Genomic DNA, 11,750 nt, shown 5'->3' with positions numbered 1-11,750 from the left:
ATAAGGCCAGTTTCTAAGGTAGCACCAGGAGGATGACCTTGCATACAAAAATTGGGCTAGAAGGATTGGCAAGACTTATGTACACCTGCAAGTGATTTTGGGGTGACGTATAGCATTCAGGAGTGTGCAGGTCTTTTCTCTTCCTCCTTTCCTTCTTCTTTTCAAAACAGAACTTGTCATTTATTGAGCAGTTTTCTCTATGTCATGAAATAGTCAGTATGGTCATGGTACAGTTGATGACAAGAGCTACCATTTATAACAGTGGTTAGGTAAATTATTTTTAAGATATTGCTTGTAAACCACGTTTCTACAGGAAGACCTGGTGGGTTTTTACTAACTGCCCCAGCCCCCGTGACTATGGACATGCTCCAGGAAAGAGAAAGTAGTCAGGTGAACACTCCTGAAAGGCGAGTCCTAATTGGCAAGAGCATGTTTTTGAGTTCTTATGGAGGCATCTAACTACCTAGACTGATTTTCACCACTCTCTGCAGCTCCCAGCTAAATTCACTGGGAACATTTGGTTGCTCGTGCCTCTGGGAAATCAGACGGGAGAACATTAAAGTTACAGCTGACAGTTATGGGACCTGATTGAAGTTTGGAGTCAACAGGAGTCAAGTGCCCCACCGCCACCCAGGACTTTAAAAGTTCCCTTGGGGAACATCAGGGATGCCTTTGAAAAACTTCACCGTGTGTCTTCCTACTTAATTATACCTAAAGCTAAAGCAGCCCCATCAGAAATTGTTATAAACCAACTTGTCAATCACTTACTGAAGGAATCTATATTATGTTGTGTTACCTTTGGCCTAGCACAGACCAGCTTCCACTGATCTCAATGGACAAACTAAACCAGGGTAAGTTCAGGTTAGATATAAGGAAGAAGTTCTTTACTGTGAGGGTGGTGAGGCACTGGAACAAGCTGCCCAAAGAAGTGGTAAATGCTACATCCCTGGCAGTGTTCAAGGCCAGGTTGGACAGAGCCTTGGGTGACATGGTCTAGGGTGAAGCGTCCCTGCCCGCAGCAGAGAGATTGGAACTAGATGATCTTAAGATCCTTTCCAGCCCTAACCATTCTATAATTCTATGGTTCTATGAGATGCTGTATTTGCTCAAGCCAGAACAAAATTCGTTCTCTTGGAGGACACAAAGAGCAGAGCAGCCATGCAATGACTGTATGTCCATTGCTATATTGCTTCAGGGAGGGAAGTGTCTGTTCTCATGCATAGCTAGTTAATGGATGAGTAATATAGCCACAGTCCTGTCTCTTCCATAATCATTTTTTATTAAATGCCCCAAAGGCCACTATTCCTGCAGTCAGCAAAATTAGCACAGATGTCTAGTGGGGAGGAGCCTGCGCCCTCCTCCTCCCCCTTACAACCAACGAACTGCACTCCTCAATTATGGGCTGTGCCTCCTGAGCCCCATATGCTTAATATTCAAGAATATATTGCTATTTGCTATTCTGGGATCTCTGATGGAAGACAGGAAGAAGCATGAAGTCTAGGCAAACTCTGGGAAGCCAAAGATGCCAGTTTTCCTGCCTTAAAGGATTTTCTGGATGACTAATGTGTCTTGACTGTGCTAATGAAGTGTCTTTTTCTGCTGAGCTGTTCTCCATGGCCTCTGGCTTCAAGATAAGCTGGATGACCAGTCCTCCTTCAGGGAGTCTTGCAGGTGGCAGCTCTTCCTAAGTGAAACATGGTCTGTAGATGGCAGAAGATGCGTTTCCACCACCCATTGCAGCCATGGGAGGGGAGAGGGCAGGAGCGGGTACTTCTCTTCCCCAGCCACCAGCTGTGTGGGACCAGCTACAGCTGCAACAATCACAAACTGAAAGTTTCTCCCCACATTTTTTTTTATTTTTCCCTGTAATTCCATTGTCTCTTTGGGAATAGACAAAGGCATTTTACTCCCTCAAAGCCCTGCAAGGCTGGGGGGAACCTGCACCCTTTGCTGAGGAAAGAGTGAAGGCAGCCAGCTGGCTCTGGTGACAGTGCCCTGGGGGTCAATGATATGCGAAATGCTGGATGGGGTGTATCTACTGACAACACTTCAGGAGCTCTCCTAAAACCGACATTAGGGTTTGGTTCCAACACAGACTTTTCACTTTGGTTTTCTGGTGCTGGTGAAGGCTAATGCAATTTCCTGAACTGTGTGAAGAGCTCCTTTTCTAGTCATTAACACACACATATCTCCCCATGAACAAGATCCTAATTTGGTTTTCTTAAAGTCTGTTACAGAAGGTTCAAAGTTGAGTGTTTTGATTAGTTCTTGGCTATGTAACCATGTGTGTCCTATATTACATTCTGTTGCATTTTTAGAGTAAACTACATGTTTAGAGTAAGAAGTCATGTTTGGACAAATTTCAGAAAGGTGACTAAAACATTGAAACTTTTACCTAATTTACCACTTAATAATTCCAGTAACAGGACAGATTAAAATTTTGCCTCTTTCCTCCCATTTTATTTTTTACTGAAATGAAAGTTGCATCCAAGTCCATAAACTGTATGCCAAGTTTTAGCTGAACACAATTAGAAACAGCTTAAATATTAAACTGAAATCTGAAAGACCAATGACATTAAAGGGATGCTTTCTCACAGGCTCTTAACCATAGCACTGCTGACAGGATGCTGTATTAGAGCTGAATTTTAAAGGCACCACCACATATATCCCACGTATTACGCTGAATTACAAATTCACAACATTTTGCAAGTCATTTGGATGTTGTGCTCCCCCTTCCTAAATATGTGCGACACCATGTTCATTCAGCTGATATTATTTTAAAATCCCAGAGCATTGCTTCAAATTAATAAGGCTGGTTTATGTTCTGTGCTTTTTCTCCGTTCCCTATATGTTGGTTATAGTTTTTAATCAATCTATATTCTTAAACGCTAATTTTTTTTAATCAACTGAACTTTATTTCAAATGGACCTCTGGTTGTTTTGTTGTTTTTTTTTACTTGTCAGATTTTAGTAAATCCAATTGCTTTGATTTTAATTATACTACTGTGTAAACAAGTAACAAGAAATACACTAATCTACAGGTTTTTTTCTGTCCATTATGAGTTGGCTTAGGTTTTTATTCCTTCTCACTGTACAAACCCTGGGCCTTCAGATATTTAAACTACTATACACATGTTTTATGAAATCCTCCCAACAGCTGGTTCTTTTAAGATTTCAGTGAAGTAGCATATTGACTACCACTCCCTGCTTCCCGTGTCTTCAATAAGCTTCATGTAAGTCAAGTCTACTGAAAGAAAAGAAAATCCCACTCACTTTTCTTCAGTGGAATTTGCCAAGGAGCTGACTTTTCTAAAAACCTGAAAATGCTTTCAGAACTGGTCCCTACATACACATAAAAAATGGCCTTACCGAGTCAGACTCAAATTTGAGCTAGAGAATTAAACTTCTACAAGCTGCCCTCAGAAGACTAGCAGGGGCTAATTAAAAATATAACTCTTGCCACAGAAGTGAAAGAGAATCCTGTGTATTTCCCAATCCTGCTTCTGCACATCCTTCCTGCTGAAACAGCTGAATCAGAACAAATTGCTTATGTGCAAGTTACTTCAGCCATATGGTGAAAGAAAAAAGAGCCATGTGCCTCCTCAGCTATGCAGTAAATAGGAACCACCTCCATGTGGTTTTGCACATTTATAGCTAATGTAGAGACCTAAATGTGAAATCAGGGAAATAAAGTGAATTTGTGAGTCTTCCTCTGGGAGTTAAGGCTTATAACCTATTAAAAATATGATATTTAATCAGGTACAGATAAATACATATATATTGCAATGCTGATTATTCTGCTATGAGTAACTTTTTTCATTTAGTGATTAAAATACAAACAAAATGAATTGCGAAAACCAGAGCAAAATGGCAATATGCATAAACCACTAACAATAACAGGGAAATTTTTTGATCCAAAACACGAGAGGGCCACTGCAGGAGGTTGGTGAATAGGATGCGACAGGAATGTCAGTAAAGGACAGGCACAAAAGAGACATCTTGCTGTATGGCACATCATTGGTGTCAGTCACTAATGATCTTCTTGGCATGTTGAGTACATAGCTCAGAATGTATCAACATTACTTCTTTTTCCTCTTGCTATTGGAAATCAGTTTAAACTTTCCATGATAGAAACCAAGGCTTGTGCAAAGGGGTGGTTGCATGTCTTGAGGAAGGTTACATCTTTGACCTTATTTGGATGTGGCATTTGATAAATCTGGGACAATTAATCATAGAATAATCTATGAGATTATCCATCTGGGGCCTCTGTCTTTTTCAGCTTGGGTTTGTGCTTCAGTTGGTATTTTTATTTGCTGAGAAAGACTGCAGTAGTGCCAGGGATGAATGAGGAAACAATCCTGGAGGGAAATTAAAAAATTAAAAATATGGCATAAAGTAGGGGAACCTCTATAAAAGGACAAAACTGAGTGTACAGCACCAAATATATTGGCCAAATGCAGCAGTCTGCAGATAAAAAGCCATCAATCTGCTATAGCCCACCCAGAAACCTGAAATTCCCCCCCGAACTTTCAGGAACCTAATCCTCTAACAGAAACAATTCACACCTATAACCGGAACCCCAAGCTCTCATCAGTGCTTACATGGCTGTTTATGTTTGTGTGTTTGATATGTAATGATTTTATTTAAAATTGCCATGCTCCTAGTGCAGTTATAATCATCACTATTGCTTGCAGTTAGAAAATGCATCAATTTCTTCATTTAAACCATTAAAATACACCCAGCTAAAAATAAAAACTGGAATTAAAAATTGGAAATAGAAACTAACATGCAGGGAAATGCTAAAGTGAATGCAATCAGTTCCAGATTTAAAACAGCCTCCCCACATTCACACCCTCCCCCCCCCTTTCCACTACTGGGTGGTCATGGACTCACGACTGTTAATAGTGGTTTTCTTTAGAGTCATTCCAGACTTCTATTTTCACTCACTTAAAAATGGGAAGAAACAGAGGTATTGACTTAATTTTCTACATGTTCTGCACTAAGTTTCAAAATCTACCCCTAAGGAAACAGGCTTCTGAAATGGTGGTGGAGTGTTCCTAATCAGGGTAGCAGTGGGAGTCTGGAAAAGACTTGCAGTCAAGAGAACTTGAGCTGAAAAAAAGCCCCTATTATCCCTCAGGATGGAACTCACTAGGTTTATAGAGGGCAGTATATGACATACAGGCTGTGATGGGCAAAGGTTGGGCTCCTGGGCATTAGTGAGTGATGCGGCCCACTTACAACTGAGTAATAGAGCAAATCTAGCAGTATTTAGTTACTAGCTCCCAGTATTGGCCCTGTAAAATTTCTGGAGCTTTACTCGGTACTTGGTAAAAGAATCATAGAGTCATAAAATAGTTAGGGCTGGAAAGGACCTTAAGATCATCTAGTTCCAAGTTTTACTTGGTAGTAACTTTACTTGGTACTGTGGTCTGACCCCACAGGAGCAGATGGACATTAGGTGTGCTTTTGGAACATGTCTTCCAGGTCACGGTAATCCAAAAGGAAGCCAGTGAGCATGCTGCAAAAGGGCTACACAATGTGAACATCAGCAGTGTAAATGGAAACAACTGAAAGATGTGCTTCAGCAGTACCCTCTTGATCCAAGATGGAGTGATAGGAGAGCCACAAAGACTCTCTTCCCATCTTGTGGTCAGTAATAAAACTAAACTATTTCAATGTAACAGCCACTGCGGATCTGCTATTTTGACGTCTACTCCCATGCCAGCTGTTATCTGCAGTGTGTTCACAATCAGGCCCCATGTGATACAAAATTGTGTATTTTATCCAATACCCAAATGTCTGGCATTTTGAGTAAAAGTAAAAACAAATCTGCATAGGAATATTCAGATAATATTCCATGGGCTTGTGTAACATAACTAAATAATCAACTAACCTAGTAATTTAATTCTTTCTGTTCCCATTAAATTATTAAATAAGCAGTTTAAATGCTATGCTATTTCTTCTCATTTTAACTTGCACAGTTTTCACCTTTTCCTCTCTTGTTCCACAACTCTGGTGGCCATGTGGCCTGTTTCACTTTCCCATACCAGGCACAACTGCAACTTGGTCTGACCTCTCCTACCTAGAGGGGCAAGAGCTCAGCTTTTTGTCCCACCCATCCAGGTGTGTTGATTTGGCAAGTCACAGCTTGAAGTTCTACATGTATGCAGTGCAAAGTTCAGGGTCTAAATACCCTGCCTTGCAGAGCATCAAAAGAAGCACTTAGCTGCAAGGCAGCAAGGAGATAATCCCCATCTCCTCTGAGGAAAAGACTGAAGGGTCAAAAGAAAATGTCCTGAACTCCCGGCTTGGCTGCAGGCAAATTGTTAGAGCCTACAGCACAATCCTTTCTGGACGCAGGGCTTCCCATACGCTGGATGTCAGCTTAGCTTTCCTAACACTAAATCACGTATTTTAATGAGCTTTAGCAAGCTTTCTCTGCAAATTATCTTTCTGACATTCTAGAATAAGTAGGGCAATAAATCACAATGTAATGCAGGTTTCATGTTGGGTCTGCTGGGATCTGTGAAGCTCTGGCAATGCAGACAGAATTAACCAAATTATCAGTTTGTTCACTAGCTTAATAGAAACCATTTTACAGGCAGAGCTGTAACTTGTTTTACTGTTGATCTGTGAAAGTCCTTGCATTTGTATAGCAATTTTTTACTACCTACAGCATAGTTCACCCTTCTGAACCTGTGAAGTTACTTATAGAAGAAAGTATTATTACTCAGAAGTAATGATTAAAACTGGATTCAATATAGTTGCTGAAGACAACCACAATGATTTAGTTTTTAAATTGCGTATGCTTGAAAGAATGGTGTGCATAAGCTCCTGTGTAAAGAATTAAACATTTCTTTTATGCAAGTGCACCAGAAGGTAACACCTAGAGGACCATCTTCTATACATGTACTTGGATTTTTGATAGGCCCATCCCACACATGATTACAAAGGTAACAGTGCACACATGCAAACAAGTTCAGACTTGAGCACCTGGAGCTCTGGAGGCTGCTGTGCAGATAAGGACCGTACACCCAATGACCTTCAATCTCTGTTTCACCCTTCACCAGAGAACATTCCACCTTTTTTGTGGAGGTAAACCACATTTAAATTTCACACTGACATAAATTCAGTCAGGCAACTCACCACTCCCTGTGTAGGACAAGCAAACTGCCAATTGCTGGGTCTAGGGGGATGAGTCTGTGGAAATACCACCCTAGACTTAGCCAGCTTCTTGTGCGTTGTTTTTCGTTGGCATTTGCTGTTGGGAAGCAGGAAACTATGCCTGATGGACTCTCACCCACTCAGAGGAACTCTAACACAATTATATTAAGTACATAACAAGCACAAATCACTTAGAAGATATGCATTTAAATCCAAAGCTCTTTCACAAGCCATCTGAAAGTGCTTCACAGTCTCACACAACTTACATATTTCTTTGCTTTAAATTTTCAGCATCATTCTATTTAATGATTTCTATAATTTCCTATGGCCCTTGATAATGTTTTATCCTTCTATCTGTAAATCAAATATAACTCAATCAAAAAGAAAACAGTATTTAAATCTTCTTTCATAGGGGAAATAAAAATGTGCCATTTTGTTTTGAAATCTAATAAAAATGATAGTGCTTATCTTTTCCCATTGGCTTAACGTGGCCAGGGTTTTATGTGCAGGATGGCCTTTGCTCTGAAGTCTGATGATGGGAATCGTGTTTCTGTGTGTCTTTGACACAACACAAAATGAAGTGTATCTCTGATCTTATCTGAAACTATAAAGTGCTATTATGCTAAACAACAATATAATGAATGATTTAAAGAAAAAATAAATCAGCAAAGGAAGCTTAACCAGTTCTTCTAGTTGGGCTGCTAGATACAATTAATATTCATCTTGAATTTATCCCTTTTCTTTTCTGAAATAGTTTAAAAACTGAACTAAATGGGTTCCAAAGTAACAGAAGCCTCATTTCACTTTTTTTTTTTTTTTTTAAGAAAATCATTTTAACGTGTTTAAACATATGTTTAAAATGTGCCTTAAACACTTTTCTGGGAGGAGGTTTTTCTGATCACTGTCAACTATTTTTCTCAAAGTTCATTCACAAAGTTTCTCCATCTTATTATTCATAAATCACATAATCTTGTTCCTGCTATCAATAGACTAATGCCCCAGGCGCTGAAACACAGCAGTTACAACTGCGGCCTCAGTCCCATGCAGGCTGGCACATCCGCATAGACTAGTGGTCCCAGAAAGGCTGAAATGTTTCCTGGCACACATCTAGCCAAGGCCAGGATTTTATTGAAACATTTTGGTTAAATCTGTTTTGATATCGTGAATAAGGAAGAGCATGCCTTGTTCACATCAGCAGCACCACCACACTTTACAGGCAGCTCTGTTGGGAAACTGCTTTATTGAAGCATGGACTGGCAATTTAAGAAATAATTTAATACATAATAAATAGCCCAAAGAGCTGCATCGTTGTGAAAATTTTCCACAATGTGACCTAGTTACGAATTTCTGAAATACTGAAGTTCACATGTGTTTGGGATTTAAGGTCTGGCATTCAATGTTTTGGAAAATTAGGAGCTGCCAGGCTCTTCTTCTTCCACCTCCAGAGTGACTGATGGTGGTTTGTCCTCTTGCAGCTTTGGGTATGTGGTGTGGCCAATGCACAAGACATGCTGAGGAAGCAAAAACCAGCCTGAGGCTACAGAGTTTCCCTGTACTTGCACTTCCTGACCATTGAAGGCTGCTGCAATACCGTCAACAGTGTCATATTGTCTGGCAAAAGAAAATATTTTTTCTTCTATATTAAAATGGTATATTTTAAGTAAATATGTGCAAAAAAAATATAGAATGCTAAGTTTAAGGTTAAAATAAAAAAATGCTTTACAGATATACTCTAAGGACTGCTGGGCTGACATTTTAAATTATGTTTTAAATAGTCCTGCTCTCTCCACGTAATTTCATCATATGGAACTTTGGATTTAATAATTACTTCTCAATTTGCTCGTAACTGTTTCATAGCTATTCAATCTTTTGGTAACCCCATTCTTAGCTTAGCTCTTTTAGAGCTGTTTTTCCTTTTGCTGATTATTTTAATTAGGCAGAAGTCCAATCTTCTCTCCACCTTTAGTCTGACAAAATAAAGAAGCCAATCTTTTTTACCTTGATACATACATCAGGTTTCTCTGCTCCCTTGGAGAGTAGCTATTTTCTAAATCTCTACTAGTCTGAATTAATCTTTTCTGAAAATGAATCACAAGTATCGCAGGTTTTTTCACTAGTATCTTACCAAGGGACTTGTACAACAGTATTAATCGTTTCTACAACCTCTTGAAAAAAAAACCCATAAAGTGGTCTTAGAATCATTGTGATTTATGAAATTATTAAATTTCTGGCTTTCTATGGCTGCAGCACCTTGGTAGATGATAATCTTGCTGTGACACACTTGTATATCCAGACTGCTCCATCTGCCCTTGTCATTTATAGCCACTGCACACTTACCCCTCAGTAACAATGATTACTGGTAATCTGTACCAGCTTGGACTTGTACTTTGTACTTTCTTCTCCCATTTCTCCTGCCCCATTCATGCAGTACTCCAGTTCTCCTTGTTATCCCAATCTTCCTTTCTATTGCAGTGCCTCTTTGTCTTATAAGCAGATTTCTCTAATGTGCTTCCAAATCATTAGTGAAATACTAAATAAAACCAACACCAAGACCAATCCTTGTATGACTGCTCTATAAGCTTCCTTCCAGCCCAAACCTTCCATTTTCAGCAGCCCCCAGAGCTGATCTCCCTGACACTGTGCCTCACTGACCTCACAAACACTAGAAATCTCTCCATCTTCTCCAGTTTAATTAATAATTGCCTATGTGGCACTATATAAATACTTAACTGACCTCTAAATACTTCTTTTTGTTTCTCTAGAGAATTTTTTATCTTATCTAACACAGCGTTTGAGTTAAGCAACCACAATACACCTTTTGTAAAGACAGAAGTGTATTTGTCCCATCTACAATTTACTTCCATCTGTGCATTATACTGCCTGTGCTGATGAGGATCAAAGACTCTTTTTCTTTTTACCACTCTAATCTATTTTTGTTCAGAAAACTCTGTTATTACTATTAGTACCAAAGGTACCAATAGTATCATCTGTCCCTTCAGCGTGTCTCGGTTTAGACCTCTAAGTGCCAAAAAGGAAAGTTGTTTCCTGGCTCCAATGGCCTATCTTGTCTTCCTGCCTGAGCATATTTCCAGCAAAGGACTTTTGCTGACAGTATGAGGCCTGAAGTCTGGAGCACAAACAGAAGAGTTCCTGCTGTGTGATACTGGTGAGGTTTGTTATATTTTATGGACCAGTGAGAGCCACATTTTCTCTTACATGCTACCTTGGGCAATACATGATGCCAAGTGCAGGAGGAGCAGTCTGTCTCGAACAGGTTTGCCATGAATGGAAAGTGAATCATAGAAGTGAAGTTCCTGCCTCCTTCAAATGACAGCACTCACTCCCTTGATCTGAGGCTAACGCTGAAGTTCATGCCCTTTTGCTTCAGAAGCAGCATCTGAGAGTTGCAGCATTTGTTTTAAGGCCCAAAGTCTAGGTGTCTTTAACAGATTAAGGAAGGAAAGATCTTTTCTTGCACTTCCTCATAAAACTCCACCCAAAGAGAAAAGAAAGAAGGTTACTTCACAAATCTAAATGCTGTAATTCAACAAAATAGTCCTTAATAGAAAATAAGGCTCTGTGAGGGTAAAAGTAAGTCAGTTGCGTTTGCTTGCTCTGAAGTCTACCAGAACACGTGTTCAGTAATATATTCTGAGCTAGATATGCTCACCTGTAGAACTGTCAGGAATAATTACTACTTGGGTGCCTGAACTGCCATTATTAAAATAATGGTGTGCTTAGTCATTAAAAAGCAAAATTAATCCAATTGCATTTCAAGTTCTAAACTGGCAAATTTGCAGAAAGATCTCAGACTGACTTGAGAAGATTACTGAATATAAGTAATGCAAGTCCCAAACTGATGAAAATCCAGGGCCGAAATACCCCAGTGCACCTGCAATAAAAGGGCAAAAGCCAAAAGTCTTGTGGCACAGGAAAGCCAGGTGAGTTCAAGGTCAAGGTCACTGCTGCCACTAAAATGAAGTATGGCTTTGAGGACTGATCACATAATATTCGTAGTCAGACTGTGCTCAGCATTATAAAAGGTAAAAACAAAATAAAACACTCCCTAGAGAATACACCAGATTAGGCAGTTTTATGAAGTATTGTCTCACATTAGAAAGTTGACCACATTCAAATAGTAACAGAATAGTTAGACATGAAGGTGACGATTGATAAGTATTTTAGTACCAGGTGGTTTGTTCTGAACTTTGAACTGATATGGGGAGGCAGAGAATAGCATTTCTCTCACATGTTGAATCCTTTTCAGCCATGCATTCACCCATGTTTCTAGAGAAAATTATATGAACCCTGCACTTCCTAAGACTAAATCTTCCTTCAGTGGACTACTTTTACTAAGACCAAATGCACCCCAATCCCCACACTGCAGATAGTGAGTGAACTCAGTATGAAATACCGACCGTTACAACAGGTAGACATCCATATATGCATTAATAACTTCTATTTCGGAGTGGAATTAGCATGGCTAAGCATAAGCAGTCAATTATTCAAATATTCCATCTCTGAAAGTTAAGTTCAGATTTAGCAAGTAGATCAGTTAAGGCAGTAGCTTCACTTTGAAACAAC

This window comes from Pezoporus wallicus, unplaced genomic scaffold (genome assembly GCF_028554395.1).
Source record: "Pezoporus wallicus isolate ANWC-B61680 ecotype Strahan unplaced genomic scaffold, APGP_CSIRO_Pwel_v1 contig_5485, whole genome shotgun sequence".
In the NCBI taxonomy this organism is placed as follows: Eukaryota; Metazoa; Chordata; class Aves; order Psittaciformes; family Psittacidae; genus Pezoporus; species Pezoporus wallicus.
This window is presented reverse-complemented; position numbering follows the sequence as displayed.